Source organism: Eulemur rufifrons, chromosome 17 (assembly GCF_041146395.1).
Source record: "Eulemur rufifrons isolate Redbay chromosome 17, OSU_ERuf_1, whole genome shotgun sequence".
Taxonomy (NCBI): Eukaryota; Metazoa; Chordata; class Mammalia; order Primates; family Lemuridae; genus Eulemur; species Eulemur rufifrons.
The window spans coordinates 26,229,055-26,243,390 of NC_090999.1; the positions used below are offsets into that span (position 1 = coordinate 26,229,055).

General features: G+C 34.8%; 1 protein-coding gene and 1 pseudogene across 1 annotated transcript in view; both read right to left on the reverse strand.

Moving 5' to 3' along the window:
• LOC138398015 (rapamycin-insensitive companion of mTOR-like) overlaps positions 1-14,336 on the reverse strand; it is a 72,740-nt gene that overhangs the window by 37,949 nt on the left and 20,455 nt on the right. The gene's annotated exons all lie outside the window — the stretch shown is intronic.
• Positions 12,083-12,139, reverse strand: LOC138398509 (U6 spliceosomal RNA; annotated as a pseudogene).

The following is a 14,336-nucleotide window of genomic DNA, read 5'->3' on the forward strand; positions in this document are numbered from 1 at the left end:
CAGAACATTTTTTTCTTATACTGATGCCAAAATCTGCCCTTTTATAATTTTTATCCATTTGTTCTAGTGTAACCATCTGGAATACAGAACAAGTATTAGCTTCCCTTCACGTGCTGAAAATAACCATTTTTTCTCTCAAGCAACTGTAGCAGGTAATAATCTTTTAATCATTGGTATATTTTTAAATATAAATATGCAACAGTGGAAACAGGAAAGGAAAACCTATCAGTCAATTACAATGGCAAGTAAATCAGGTTAATTGAGTTATACTGTTCCTAAATGTTAGGTTTATCATGCTAAAAACTGAACAAGGACTTCATTTCTGGTTCTGCACATAAGGAAATTGGAAGTCATCACACCATTCTAACAAGTAAAAAGCTGAACAGACTAAAAAATCAACAACTCTTGGATTCCTAAGAGAGGTGAGGACACCGAGAAAAATCACTACTCCCAGGATCAGAGAGACAGACACACGAATACAGGGAGTTACATATTACTCCCAGCAAAAAACTCATGAGTGGAAACCTCTGTGAGACCAGTGCCTGGGTAGGAAAACCTATACTGCAAGTGACAAATTGCTGAAGGCTCAGTGTGGATAATTCTTTAAGTGTTAAAAACACCAGGGGAACTCAGGCATGAGGGGCCCCCATATTTTTGTGAGTTTTACCTCTGGGAGCTTGACCAATTCTCACAGTAAACACTGAAGAAAATCTCTTGTGCTTCTGGCAGAGGGAGAGGAAAAGGAACCATTTTGAAATAGGCCAAAGCACTTTGTTTTTCTTAGCAAGGCCTGCCCTTAGGAGAAGCTATATAACCAGAACCTGATCTGCTGAGGTTTTATCTGACCTGGGGAAAGGGAAATACCCAACTCCAGCCAGCTCTAGCTTTCCACTGAAATAAAAATGTCAAGTTGCATCTCATGCTAGCCATCCTGTCCCACCTAAGAGGGGAGTAAAAACAAAACAACCCTGCAAAACATTTGTGACGTTCACAGTCCAGGGCACAGGCTCACTAAAAGACTGAACGAAACCTATTATAGAACATTTCCCCTCCCCATGACATTACTAAAGGCCCATTTACAGCAGTTCCTTTTACTAGGTACATCTTATCTGGCTATCGAAAAAAAAAAAAAAATTACAAGACATACTAAAATGCAAAAAATACAGTATGAAGAGACAGAGTAAGCATCAGAACCAGACAAGGCAAAGATCTTGCAATTGTCATACCAGAAATTTTTAAAAATCTATCATTAATATGCTAAGGGCCCTAATGGATAAAGTAGACAGCATGCAAGAACAGATGGGCAATGTAAGCAGAGAGACAGAAATCCTAAGGACCAAGAAGAAACGCTAGAGATCAGAAATAAAGAATGCCTTTGATGGGCTTATTAGTAAACTGGACACAGCTGAGGAAAGAATCTCTGAACTTGAAGATATAACAAAAGAAACCTCCAAAACTGAAAAGCAGAGAACAAAAACTGAAAAACACAACAGAATATCCAAGGACTATGGGACAACTATAGAAAGTGTAACATGCATAATGGTAATACCAGAAGAAAGGAACAGCAATACTTGAAACAACAATGACTGAAAATTTTCCCAATTAACGTCAGACATTAAACCTCAGATCCAGGAACCTCAGAGAGCACTAAGCAGGATAAATGCAAAGCAAAAACAAAAACAAACAAACAAAAAACACTACACCTATGCATATCATTTTCAAGCTATAGAAATCACAGGTAAAGAAAAAATTCTGAAAGGAAGAAAAAAACATCTATAGAGAAACAAAATAAGAATTACATCTGACTTCTCAAAAACTATGCAAACAAGAAAAGAATGGAGTGTAATATTCAAAGTGTTGGGAAAAAAAAAACAAACCACCAACCTAGAATTCTGTATCCTGTGAAATTATCCTTCAACCGTGAAGGAGAAATACTTTCTCAAACAAAAAGTGAGAGAATTTGTTGCTAGTAGACTTGGCTTGCAAGAAATGTTAAAAGAAGTTCTTTAAAGAAAAAGATAACAATATGTCAGAAACTTAAATTTTCATTAAGAAAAGAAGAGCATTAAAGAAGAAATAAGTGGAAAGTAAAATAAAAATTGAATGTTTCATATGGCAATTTTAGAACAATGATGAACCATGAAGCAGTTCTTGAGTGGGAATGATATCGATAGACACAGGGCAACATGCACAGCAAGATGGCACTGGGTCCCTTTGACATGCCCTTTGTTTCTCCACCCAACTTGGGGAAAACTTTTGTCATTCTTTATAAGTCTAGCTCAGATTAGGTGTGTAAAAGGTTTTTGCCTGACCTACAATATTCTCATAACACATTCTTCACACTATTGTTATAGTACTTATGACATAGTACATATATCTGATTTGCCAGGGTTCCAATTTCCACCTGTTGTTCCACTGAAATTATTAATACCACCTTTCACTTCCAAAAGTATCCAGGTTGTATTATAAATAATGATTATAAATATGATCACCCTAAGCACAGATGGTTACACTTCAACTGCAGTGTCTGTTTTTTGTAGGACTACATCTGCTCTATTATCTTCTTCTGCCAGAGACTGTAAGGGAATAGTTTTGGTGGCTTCTTGTACGAGTGTCCTACTCTTATAATAATGATGGCAGGAAGAGGTATAGAAACTTCTGATTTGTAACGTATTAAGATTGTCTTCCCAATGACCCAGGGGTTTAGATCTCTTTTTCTCTCTTTCAATTTTCAATTATAAATTTACCTCATTTTACACTTTCCTCTCTATGTTTAGATAAAAACATATCTTCCTTTCTATGATTCTAAAGGATTGCTCACTTTGGTTTCAAGGGGAAAAAGTTATATATCAATGGAAGAAACAAAAGGCCTTGTTGAAAGTTTATCATTTTGTACCTTTGGATAAAGTAAACAAGGGGCATCTACCAGCCCACTGAAGTGATTGTTTGGACTGGTTTATTACAAAAGTGTTATCCTATATTGTAAGTGCCAGATTCAGACAAGGATTGACCTAAGTATAGAAGATTATAAATAAAGAGAGTGAGCTGGAAATAATGATTTATTTGAATAGAACTTTTATTAAAAGTCATATGACTATATAATTTATTTATTTATTTATTTATTTTGAGACAGAGTGTCGCTTTGTTGCCCTGGCTAGAGTGAGTGCCGTGGCGTCAGCCTAGCTCACAGCAACCTCAAACTCCTGGGCTTAAGCAATCCTACTGCCTCAGTCTCCCAAGTAGCTGGGACTACAGGCATGCGCCACCATGCCCGGCTAATTTTTTTTTCTATATATATTTTAGTTGGCCAGATAATTTCTTTCTATTTTTAGTAGAGACAGGGTCTCGCTCCTGCTCAGGCTGGTCTCGAACTCCTGACCTTGAGCAATCTACCTGCCTTGGCCTCCCAGAGTGCTAGGATTACAGGCGTGAGCCACCGCACCTGGCCTATAATCTTAATCATTAGAAGCTATAACATGTATTTTAATTCATTTGTTTAGAATATATAAATTAAGTTGACATAAATAGCTCAAAATATTTTAAAATTAAACTTTAAACAATGGTGCTCCCAAAGTTCTTTAAAAAAAATTTAGAACACAAACATTATCAATAAAATAGAACACAGGTTTTCCCCTAGATTGTATTTAGCCATTTTGTTACTTATATAATTTTTAAAAATAAATTTATTCAATAAATGACAGTTATCTATCTTGGGAGTCACTTTGTACATCTACATGGATATTTCAATTTCTAAGTTTTAGTCAATAATACATTTCAGTGCTCATCATGGGCCAAATACTGTGCCAACTGCCAGGGGAGGAACATTAGAAAATCTAAGATACAGCCTCAGCCCTGGAGATCAAAATTAAATAGGAAAAGAGAGGGATATATCCACATAATAGTATTACAATATAAAAGAGAGATAGGTATTAAATACTATGGGAACGAAATAAAGGAGGGTGTTTAATAGAGACTTCACTAGAGTGAAAGACAAGCGAGGACAGGAAACCTGTCTGTTCACAGATGCGTCCCTGTCCTCTGGCACAGTGCAGGGCTCACGGTGGACTGTCAATAAACAGTGCTTGAAAGAAAGACCGAGCAAGAGAGTAAGTGAGACAAATCTTATTTGGGGATGCTTAACATTGGGGCTTATTCTTGAAAATAAGCAGTAAGTCTTATAGCCATATCAAATGTGAAGAGCAGTATGCACACTAACAAGGAAACATGAAAAAAAGTATTTTTCTCAATGAACTCAAGGGACATGCAAGAAATGCTATATCACCCGAAAATAGGATGATAGAGAATAAAGGAAAACAGAGCTGGTTTCCCATGGCTTTCTAAGGCATGTTAAGAAACTTAGATATCTCTGGGCAATGGGTAATTATTAACAAAGACATTTATGCAAGTAAATGGCATGATCAATTGGTTCTGTGTTATAGAAATACAACTTTGGAGAATGGACTGTAGGGGAGGAGAAGGGCAAGTTTAAATGGAGTTACAAAAATTTTCTAAGCAAGAAACTTCATCAATAATGAATCAGAGATGGAGAAAACACAGGGGGCAGAATCAAGGATGAATCCTAGATTTCTTGATTGGCTAAACTGATAGTCACTGATTCCATTCATTGATAGGAAATCCTAGAGCAAGTATAGATTTACAGAAAATTTTCTACCATTGTAGTAAGCATATGCACTAAAAATAAACAACAAACCCTTACAATGTTAAGTGTTAAAATGATGAGACAAAATAGGACTTATAGACCATCAGTTTTCAAATCTGTGTTCTTAAAAAACATGTAGTTTATTATAAAAAAATACCAACTGCAGAGTCAAGTATGGCTAGAAAGCGGCTCACAGTAATCTGCATTTATAGGAAGTACTCCAGTGATCTTTATCCAGACTATAACTTGAAACATACTGTAAAGACTGCCAGAGTGTTATACAGCTAGATTCTGATATCCCTTTGGATTATTTGATGTGAAATCTAAAAGAGATTAGAACCTACTCTATGAAATATTCTTCTGTATCATCTTCAAATGTTACAATATAAAACAAACACCAGTGACATAAAAATAGTAATTACTAGTACTGTACATAGAGCCTATATTGTGCTATTTTTACATGAATGATCTTTTTTAATCTCTACACCAACTGTATAATGTAGGTACTATTACTATTGTCCTCGTGTTAAGAAATGAGGCTCAGAGACTTTAGTTCACTTGCCTAAAGTCACACAAATACCAAAAGTGGTAATGAGATTTGAACCTAAGCAGTATGACTCTAAAGCCCACCTTTTATTCCTCAATATATAATACATTACAGACTACCTCATTATACTGCCTTTCATAGGAGAATGTACCTTCGGTGTTCATACTAGTTTGTAATTATACATTCATTTGTATGATTGTTTGACATTTATCTCCCTATACTGTTACTCTGCTTTAGTTTATTACTGTGGTATCATCCTAATACCAAAAACAATGGCTGGCACATAGTAACCACAATCAAAAAATATTTGTTGAATAAGTGACTATACTATTCAGAAATAAGTACATAAAAACTTTAAAATATACCAAGCTCTGTTTCTTGATCTGAGTGCTAGTTTAACCTCACCTTAATTAGAGTGGCAGTTATCAAAAAGATAAAAAATAACAAAAGCTGGCATGAATGTGGAGAAAAGGGAACTCTTATACACTGTTGGTGGGAATGTAAATTAGTATAGCCATTATGGAAAACAGTACAGGGGTTCCTCAAAAAGTTAAAAATAGAATTACCATATGGATGATCCAACAATTCCATTACTGGGTATATAGCCAAAGGAAATGAAATCAGTATGTCAAAGAGATATCTGCACCCCCATGTTTATTTCAGCACTATTCACAAGAGCCAAGATATAGAATCAACCTATGTGTCCATCAACAGATGAATGGATAAATGTGGCATATATGCACAATAGAATATTATTCAGCCATAAAAAAGAATGAAATCCTGTCATTTGCAGCAACATGGATGAACCTGGAGGGTTCATGTTAAGTGAAATCAACCAGGCACATAAAGACAAATATCACATGATCTCATTCACATGTGGAATCTAAATAAGTTGATCTCATAGAAGCAGAGAGTAGAATAGTGGTTACCAGAAGCTGGGGATGGGAAGTGAGGTGAGGAGTGGGATTGGGGAAAGATTGGTCAACACTTCAAAGTTACAGATAGATAGGAAAAATAGTTCTGGTGTTCTCTTGCATAGCAGGGTGTCTATGATTAACAATATTGTATTATATATTTCAAAATAGCTACAAAAGAGGGTTTTGAATGTTCTCATCACAAAGAAATGATGAATGCATGAGGTGGCTGCTATGGTTTGAATGTCCCCTCAAAAACTCATACTGAAACTTAATCCCCAATGTGGCCGTACTGAGAGGTGGGCACTTTAAGAGGTGATTGGATCATGAAAGCTCTGGATGGATTAATGGATTATCATGGGAGAAGAACTGGTGGCTTTATAAGAAGAGAAGAGACCTGAGCTATTAATAGCTCCTCAGCCAGCTCCACCCCAGTGCCATGTCATGTCCTTCACCACCTTAGGATCCTTCAGAGAGTCCCTACAAGCAAGAAGGCTCTCAGTAGATACGGCCCCCTGACCTTGGACTTCTCAACCTACGTAACTGTAACAAATAAATTCCTTTTCTTATAAATTACCCAGTTTCAAGTATTCCATGATAAGCAACAGAAAATGAACTAACTCAGGAAATGGATATGCTAAATACTCTGATTTTATTTTTATGTATGTATACACATATCAAAACATCATACTGTATTCCCTAAATATGTAACTATGATATGTCAATTAAAAATAAATTTTTTTTTAAAAAGACCTTTAAAATATGCCAAACTCTGCTTCTTGATCTGGGTACTGGTTTCACAGGTAACCCAATCTGTTGAAGATTCACTGAGAAAAACATTTACAATAAATTCACTTCTTTCTAGGTATAATTCAATAAATAGTCAAAAAACAAGAATGAAAAAATATTTTGTGTTACATTGCCAGATACTACAGACTATATATATTCTCTTTACATAGTCAACAGGAACTATGCTACCTGAACTTGACTTTTCAAAATCTGGCATTTACTAAAAAAAGAAGTCTCCAGGTCAGAACTGTGAATATTAAAACATAAGAATTAACAATGGAAATACTGTCTTATGATTAATTATAATAACGATAGCTATATGGAACTGCAGACCATTATCCTAAGTGAAGTATCCCAGGAATAGAAAACCAAACACCATATGTTCTCACTAATAAGTGGGAGCAAATAGACGGGCACACTTGGGCATAAACCAACATAAAGGAGATGAGAAACCAAGAAGGTGGGAAGGTGAGTGTGATATAAAAACTGACCTATCAGGTATAATGAACACAATTCTGGTGATGGGCACATCAACAGCCGTGACTTAAGCATTATACAAGATATCCATGTTACAAAAGCACTTGGACCCTTTAAATTAATATTTTGAAATAATAATGATAGCCAATAATATGGACATATATAAAGAGCAAATAAAAAAGATCATGCTGCTTCAAAATGTCATCTATTTTTCAAACTCTGAAAACCAAGAAGACATGAAATAATACAATTCTCCAAAAACCTAACCAGACATCTTTCTATTGCTTTGAAAAAGAATCTCACTTTCTAAGGTAAGAGCAAACCTATTTAATATAATTAACAATGTAATGGTCTTCACCCACTCAAATTTGTCAAATATAAAATTTTTCAAATGACAATGCCTAGGAATACAAAAAGAAAGTGGTAGAGAGAAATTTAAGCCTGCTACCTATCTTCAGAAAATCACATTCCTGATTCTTCTCTACCCCGCTCCCTCAAATATTATATTTACATTCACACAACACTAGAAATCACGTTCCCAGGTTGCACTGTTGGAGAAAGAACTAAACCCTAACCATTCACTTTACCTAATCCTCTAATCATTTCATCCCTGTCTATTTTTACTTGGTAAGTAATTAGAGAATTTATAAAGATTTTCTGGCACAGACGTTTAAGGTAGAAAATGGGTTAAGAACTACTCAATGTAAAAAAAGTATCAAGTACTTTCTCAGAGTTCATCTCTTTCCCTTCTTCACAAGAAAGCCAGAATCAAGTACTGGGGCTCATAACACCTGTTATAAGATAAATTGTGGTAGAGAACCGAACCAAATTCCCAAAGCACTTTTACTTTGTACACAAACATTAACACAAAGTATACACAGGTATATGTAAAAAATTCACAAAGGCCATTCACCAGGCTACAGAAATGGTTATCATTCAAAGAAATCTTTGTCATTTATAATATTTTAATGTTATTTTTCTGCAGAAAAACAATATGAAAAATGTAGTCTACAACTAAAACCTTTTCTAAGATAGTAAAAATAACTAAAAGCAATTATTATTTAAAGATTACAATTACTGCCCGTTCTGCTACAATTTCTACATCTTAATCTATTTTATTTTACAGATACTTGTAACATCATTAGGCTTCCACAATCCCCTTTATTATAAGAGAAAAATTCTGTTTGTCTTTGAAACAATTCACTATGTAAATGAACCCTGTGAAAGAATGGAACAGCTGTGCCTAAAGACTGAGACAATTAATTGTGATATACACCCAGTCTATTAGAATTATTTATAAGTCAGTTGTACATTTTGCATGTACAGCTACTTTCTTGTTTCTGTTTTTCTCTAAGAAACAAAGCTATAGTTCAGATCACTTGTCTGACAGGTGGCTTCTAGGAATGTAGTTAAGGGCTTCCCTCTTAGAAATGAATAAGGAAGCAGGTACAAATACATCTTGACTACAGAACACTCTATTTGACTATGGGTTAGAAACCTTAAAAATATATTGTTACCATGTTACTTTCTAATCTTTCCATTTTCTATTCTTGATTCCACATCTTATCTCATTCCAATATTGCTATCATTAATTATTTACTATTTCTTATGAATCTTCAGTCTCTTTCACTAGCTCGGTCTTAAAAAATGCTTCTGCCCACTGTTTCTCATTTTTGAAACATTACTTTTCTTTTGCCCAATCTGAGATGCAACTGAATTTATTCTTACCTCATCATTTCCTAAATTCCATCAACCTAGTATCTAGGCCATCATTCAAATGAAGTTGTCCCCCTCAAGCTTACCATCTGCCCAGTTCAAAGGTTTTCTTCTCAGCTTCCCAAACTCTGACTTCTTCATTATAATATTAGCCAGTGCTAACCAAATCCACCTTCTTTCCCATGGTTTCTGCAACTACACTGTCTCAGTCCTTTTCATACTTATTTCCCTTTGCTCCTTGTGTCTTGGTCTTAAAGGTTTATATTCTCTCCTCCTGTTTGACGTCCTTTAACATTACTTCAAGTTCTATATCCTTTGCCCTCAGGTTTCTCTTTTCACTGTCTCCATCAACTTTAACAAATACAACTGAACACTGTTTTAAAACTTCAATTCTAAACTTTAATCCATGATTAAAACAACACATCTCAGTCTGTGTGTTTTGTGGTCTGTCTACCTCAAATTTAGCATGTTCTGTAATTAAATTAATTCATCCTAAAAAAAAAATCTTAAAAAAAAACTTCCTTCTTCAGACATTACTACTGTTAGAAATTTTGGACTCCATGGAATCCACTCACATCCAGGTAGTTACTAAGTATCACTGAGACATCTTAGTATATTTATCTTAATAACCTCTTATATAGACTATAGCACAACAGTATCCTGTTTTAATACACTATTAAGTTCTGAATCAGTACTTTATAAATATTACCATATTTAGTATCCTGTTTATGCTTTTATGCTTAAATATAGTTGTTTATATACATCAAAGAAGACACAGCTCACCTAAAATTAACAGAACAAAAACACTGGCTAATCTCAAGCCTCATGCATGAAAGGAAACATATGTTAAATTAAGCCTTTTCATGAACCTTGGTCAATGATGACCCTATAATCTGCCAAAAATACCATAATGCACAATTCACATAATTGGACAGTCATAAATAATTGCATAACACTAATAGTCAAAATCTAAAAATAAATTTACAAATGCTCTTTGAATTTAACCTTTAAAAGCTTTGAACTATTATAAATAAAACCAGTATAATGCATTTCTTTAGGCATATCTTGCAAAAATAATACATTTATGTTTATTTATGCATTCTGATAGCACCTTTGAGACATATTTGTTCTCCATACTTCTACTATAGAACCATGATCTTTCATCTGAAATTTTGGGGTTAAAAGGTTAGGAATTCAAAATTTTTCATATAAAAATTAATATGCCATGGATTTAACATCCTCAAACAGGGTTAGGAGCAGAACTGCCTATTCACAAATAGTAATTTCTTTTTAGGTAAAACACATGACTAGACACACTAAGTGAGATAAATATTAAGAATACAAGTTTCGGTCAGGATTCACTGCCAAATGAGTTTAGGTTAGGTCAGGTTTTATCAGATCAAATTATTTATGGAAAAAGCTTTCATTTTCAGAGTTTTGGAGTTTTCAAAGTTGTGAAGAGACTGTGGGCCTGTACAATTAATACTACCAAACTGAAGATCTTGCATTCTTTTCTACAACAAAGTTATTGAAAGTGTTTTTTCCATTCTTCCAAAGACACAAAATATGTGGCAATACTGAAGTATAAATTTAAATCTTCTTAAGTTGGAAAGAGTTTAATAAGAAATAAACCTATCACTCCAGAAATAACTACTGTTTGTCAGCAGAAATAATTTAATCCCAAACAAAGAATTTTTCTACCACTTCAAGACAAAAACTTTGGCCGTTTAGGATAAAAATACTAATGGAAAAAAGGGCTTGTAGCCTTCAGAATAACTACCTGGCTACTAAAGTGTGTCTATGGACAAACACCTGGGGGCATAGTATAAAGGCAGAATCTTGGGTCCTTCCAGACCTACTGAATCACTTTATTATAGGAAGATCCTCATGTGGTTCTCTGGTACATTTATGCAGAAAAAAAAGTTAACCTAGCAGGCCTCCTTATCCTTAAAAAGGCCTACTTATGGCCGGGGGCACTAGCTTACTTCTGTAATCCTAGCACTCTGGGAGGTCGAGTTAGGAGGATCATTTGAGGTCTGGAGTTGAAGACCAATCTGAGCAACAGCACAGACCCAGTCTCTACTTAAAATAGAAAAAATTAGCCAAGAGTGGTGGTGCAGTTCCTGTAATCCCAGCTACTTGGAAGTCTGAGGAAGATCATTTGAGCCCAGGAGTTTGAAGTTGCTGTGAGATAGGTGGACGCCACAGCACTCTAGCCCAGGCAACAGAACAAGACTCTGTCGCAAAAAGAAAAAAAAAAAAGTCTGCTTACAAGATTGACCCTTGACTGGCACATGAGAACTTAAATCTTAAATTTTAGGAGGGTTCCCTAAGTGGTAAGAGGGGCTCACTGGGCCCAAACTGTTATATACTTGCTTTCCTCTTTAGGTGTAGAATTTTGTTACCTGCCAGGCAGAGACTGCCTACTTGGTAAACCCTAATAAAAACCCTGGGCACTGAGATTCCCTGGTGGACAACATTTCATGTGTTGTCATAATTCATTGCTGGAGGGAATTAAGCACATCCACTGGGAGAATACTCTAAAAGCTTGCACTGGTTTCCCCCAGACTTTGCCCTACGCATCTTTTCCCTTTGCTGATTTTGTTTTGTATCTTTTTGTCATAGTGACTCCTCCTAGCAAATAATTCAACATAGGGGTGGTGTCTGGGACCTCCAATAAAACATTTAAGTTTCAGAAGCTCTGCTCTGAAGAGCCCACATAGAAATCCTATTCCCAAAGCTTAAGAGCAGGACATGAAGGCTGTGGGCCAGTACAAGACAAACAATCCATTATACATAATTGAGACCTTAGGAAAGTCCATCATAAGAAAAAGAATGAATTAGAAGAGCACCCTCCAACAGAGGCAAAGAGCAAAGAAAAGCAGCTCTGGGTAAAGTTTTAAACAAAATAAAAACAAAAAGAGACTCTGAAACTCTTTTCTTCTGCTTCTTTTTTTTTTTTTTTTTTTTAATTTTTAGATGCTAATCTTCTCTGTATCGTTCCAATTTTAGTATATATGCTGCCGAAGCGAGCACGAGACTCTGAAACTCTCAAGACACTACATGTGGCTTTGGGACACAGATGTGCTCTTTTGCATGGTCAAAAAAAACCCCAAAAAACCACCAAGGTGATAATTTTAATTTAAAGTAGCCCTGGTCTACACTGTTCTCAGGCAGCAGGCAGAAGTAAATTCAACTATCAACCACTTCCCACCAACTCACCCACCCACCCAACCAGGTAACCACCCTCAGCCTGGGTAACCTAACAAATATAAGGGCCAACAAAAAACCACAAAAACACAAGAAAACAGCAAAATAAGCCATTATAAACAGAAATAAAAAACAAGGAAAAAAAGACTTTAAATATCAGAATCATCATATCATATACATACAATGAAATAATAATTATGCTTATATATCTAAAGCAAGGGAGTTGGAAAACTTATTCTATAAAGGGCCATACAGTAAACATTTTAGGCTTCAAAGTTCATACAGTCTCTGTTTCAACTTAACTCCACAGTTGGAGCACCAAAGCAGACACGGAGATACCTAAATGAGCATAGCCATGTCCCAATAAAACTTTATTTACAAATGCAGCAGCAAGCAGATTTGCAAGTCATAATTTGCAGACCTCTAGTTTGAAGGAAAGAAAGAACTGAAAAGATAACATTCAAGAGAGCATTAAAAAAGACATTAAAGAGATCGAAATAGAATTTCTTCAAATAACTCAATGGGAGGGATACAGAATAAACACAGCTATAGGAAGAATTAATGAACTCAAAGACTTAGCTTAAGATATTATACAGAACTTGGCCCTTAAGGAGAAAGGAGATGAAACATGCGAAAGAGTTTAAAAAGCAAGAAAGATGATGAGAAAGTCTAACATACATTTAATGAGAGCTCCTAAAGGGGATGACAAGAGAAAACTGGGAAATGCAATACTTAAAAAGGCAAGGACTGAGACTTTTCTGGAATTATTTAAAGACCTGAAATACTCAGAATTAGGATGCCCAATGAATCCCAAAGCAGAACAAATAACCATCTAAACACATTTTATTCACAATGTTTATGACCAAAGCAAAAGAGAAACTGCTAATACAGGCAGAAAAAACAAACTACCCAGAAAGACAACCAATTCAATGAACAGCTTGCTTTTTACATATTAAAAAAAACTAAAAGTATGTTGACCTTGTATGAATCATGACTCAAAATACCTGTAAGACAATCAAGAAAATCAGAACACTGACTTCATATTAGATGATGTAAAAATTTATTGTTGATTTAGTTGTATTAATTGGCATTTTGATTGCATATTTTAAAAGTCCTTATCCCTTAGAGATACATACTGTGATGTACTTGCAAATGATATAACATATACATGGGATTTGCTTCAAAATGATCCACAGGGGTTGGGGACGGATACACAAATAAAATAAGACTGCCCCATATGTTTATAATAGCTGAAATAGAGTGAGGGATCTATGAGGGTTCATTATACATTTTTCTTTAATTATATGTGTTTGAAATTTCTCATGAAATATTTTTAATAAACATCTGATAATCCCAAGTGTTGACAAAAGTATGATCAACAGCAATTCTTACACATTGCTACTATGAGGATAAAGATATATAAATGGACAATCTCTCTCTCTCTTGTTTTGTGTGTATGTGTGTATATTAATATATATATGCACACCATATAACCAGTAATTGCACACCAAATCATATAACCTAGAGAAACGTACACATGAGTACCAGGATTCAGGTACAAGACTACCTATAAAATTATTGTTTATAACAGCAAGAAACTACAAATATCCATGATCAAAAGAACAGATAAGTAACTATTATTTACTAACATTTGCCCTCTTAGTTTCCACCTAATAGGCATTTGCCAGACACTGTGCTGGGGTCTTGAACAAATTTTCTCACTTAATACTTGTAATGAATGACCTTGTAAGATATATAATATTTCTACGAATAAAACAACTTAGGATCAGAAAATTACTATGTCTGATATTTCCTTGAAAATTGTGGAGCAAAAATCTGAATTTAGATCTTGCCTACTACAAACTCAGTTTTCATTTCATAGTAATAATTAGGAATGTAGTTTTGCAAAAGAGGAGCAATAGGCTAATTTTCAAAAACAAAATAGCTTTATATATAGACAGTCCCCAACTTACAATGGGTTGACTTATAATTTTTTTGGCTTTAAGATGATATGAGAGCAACA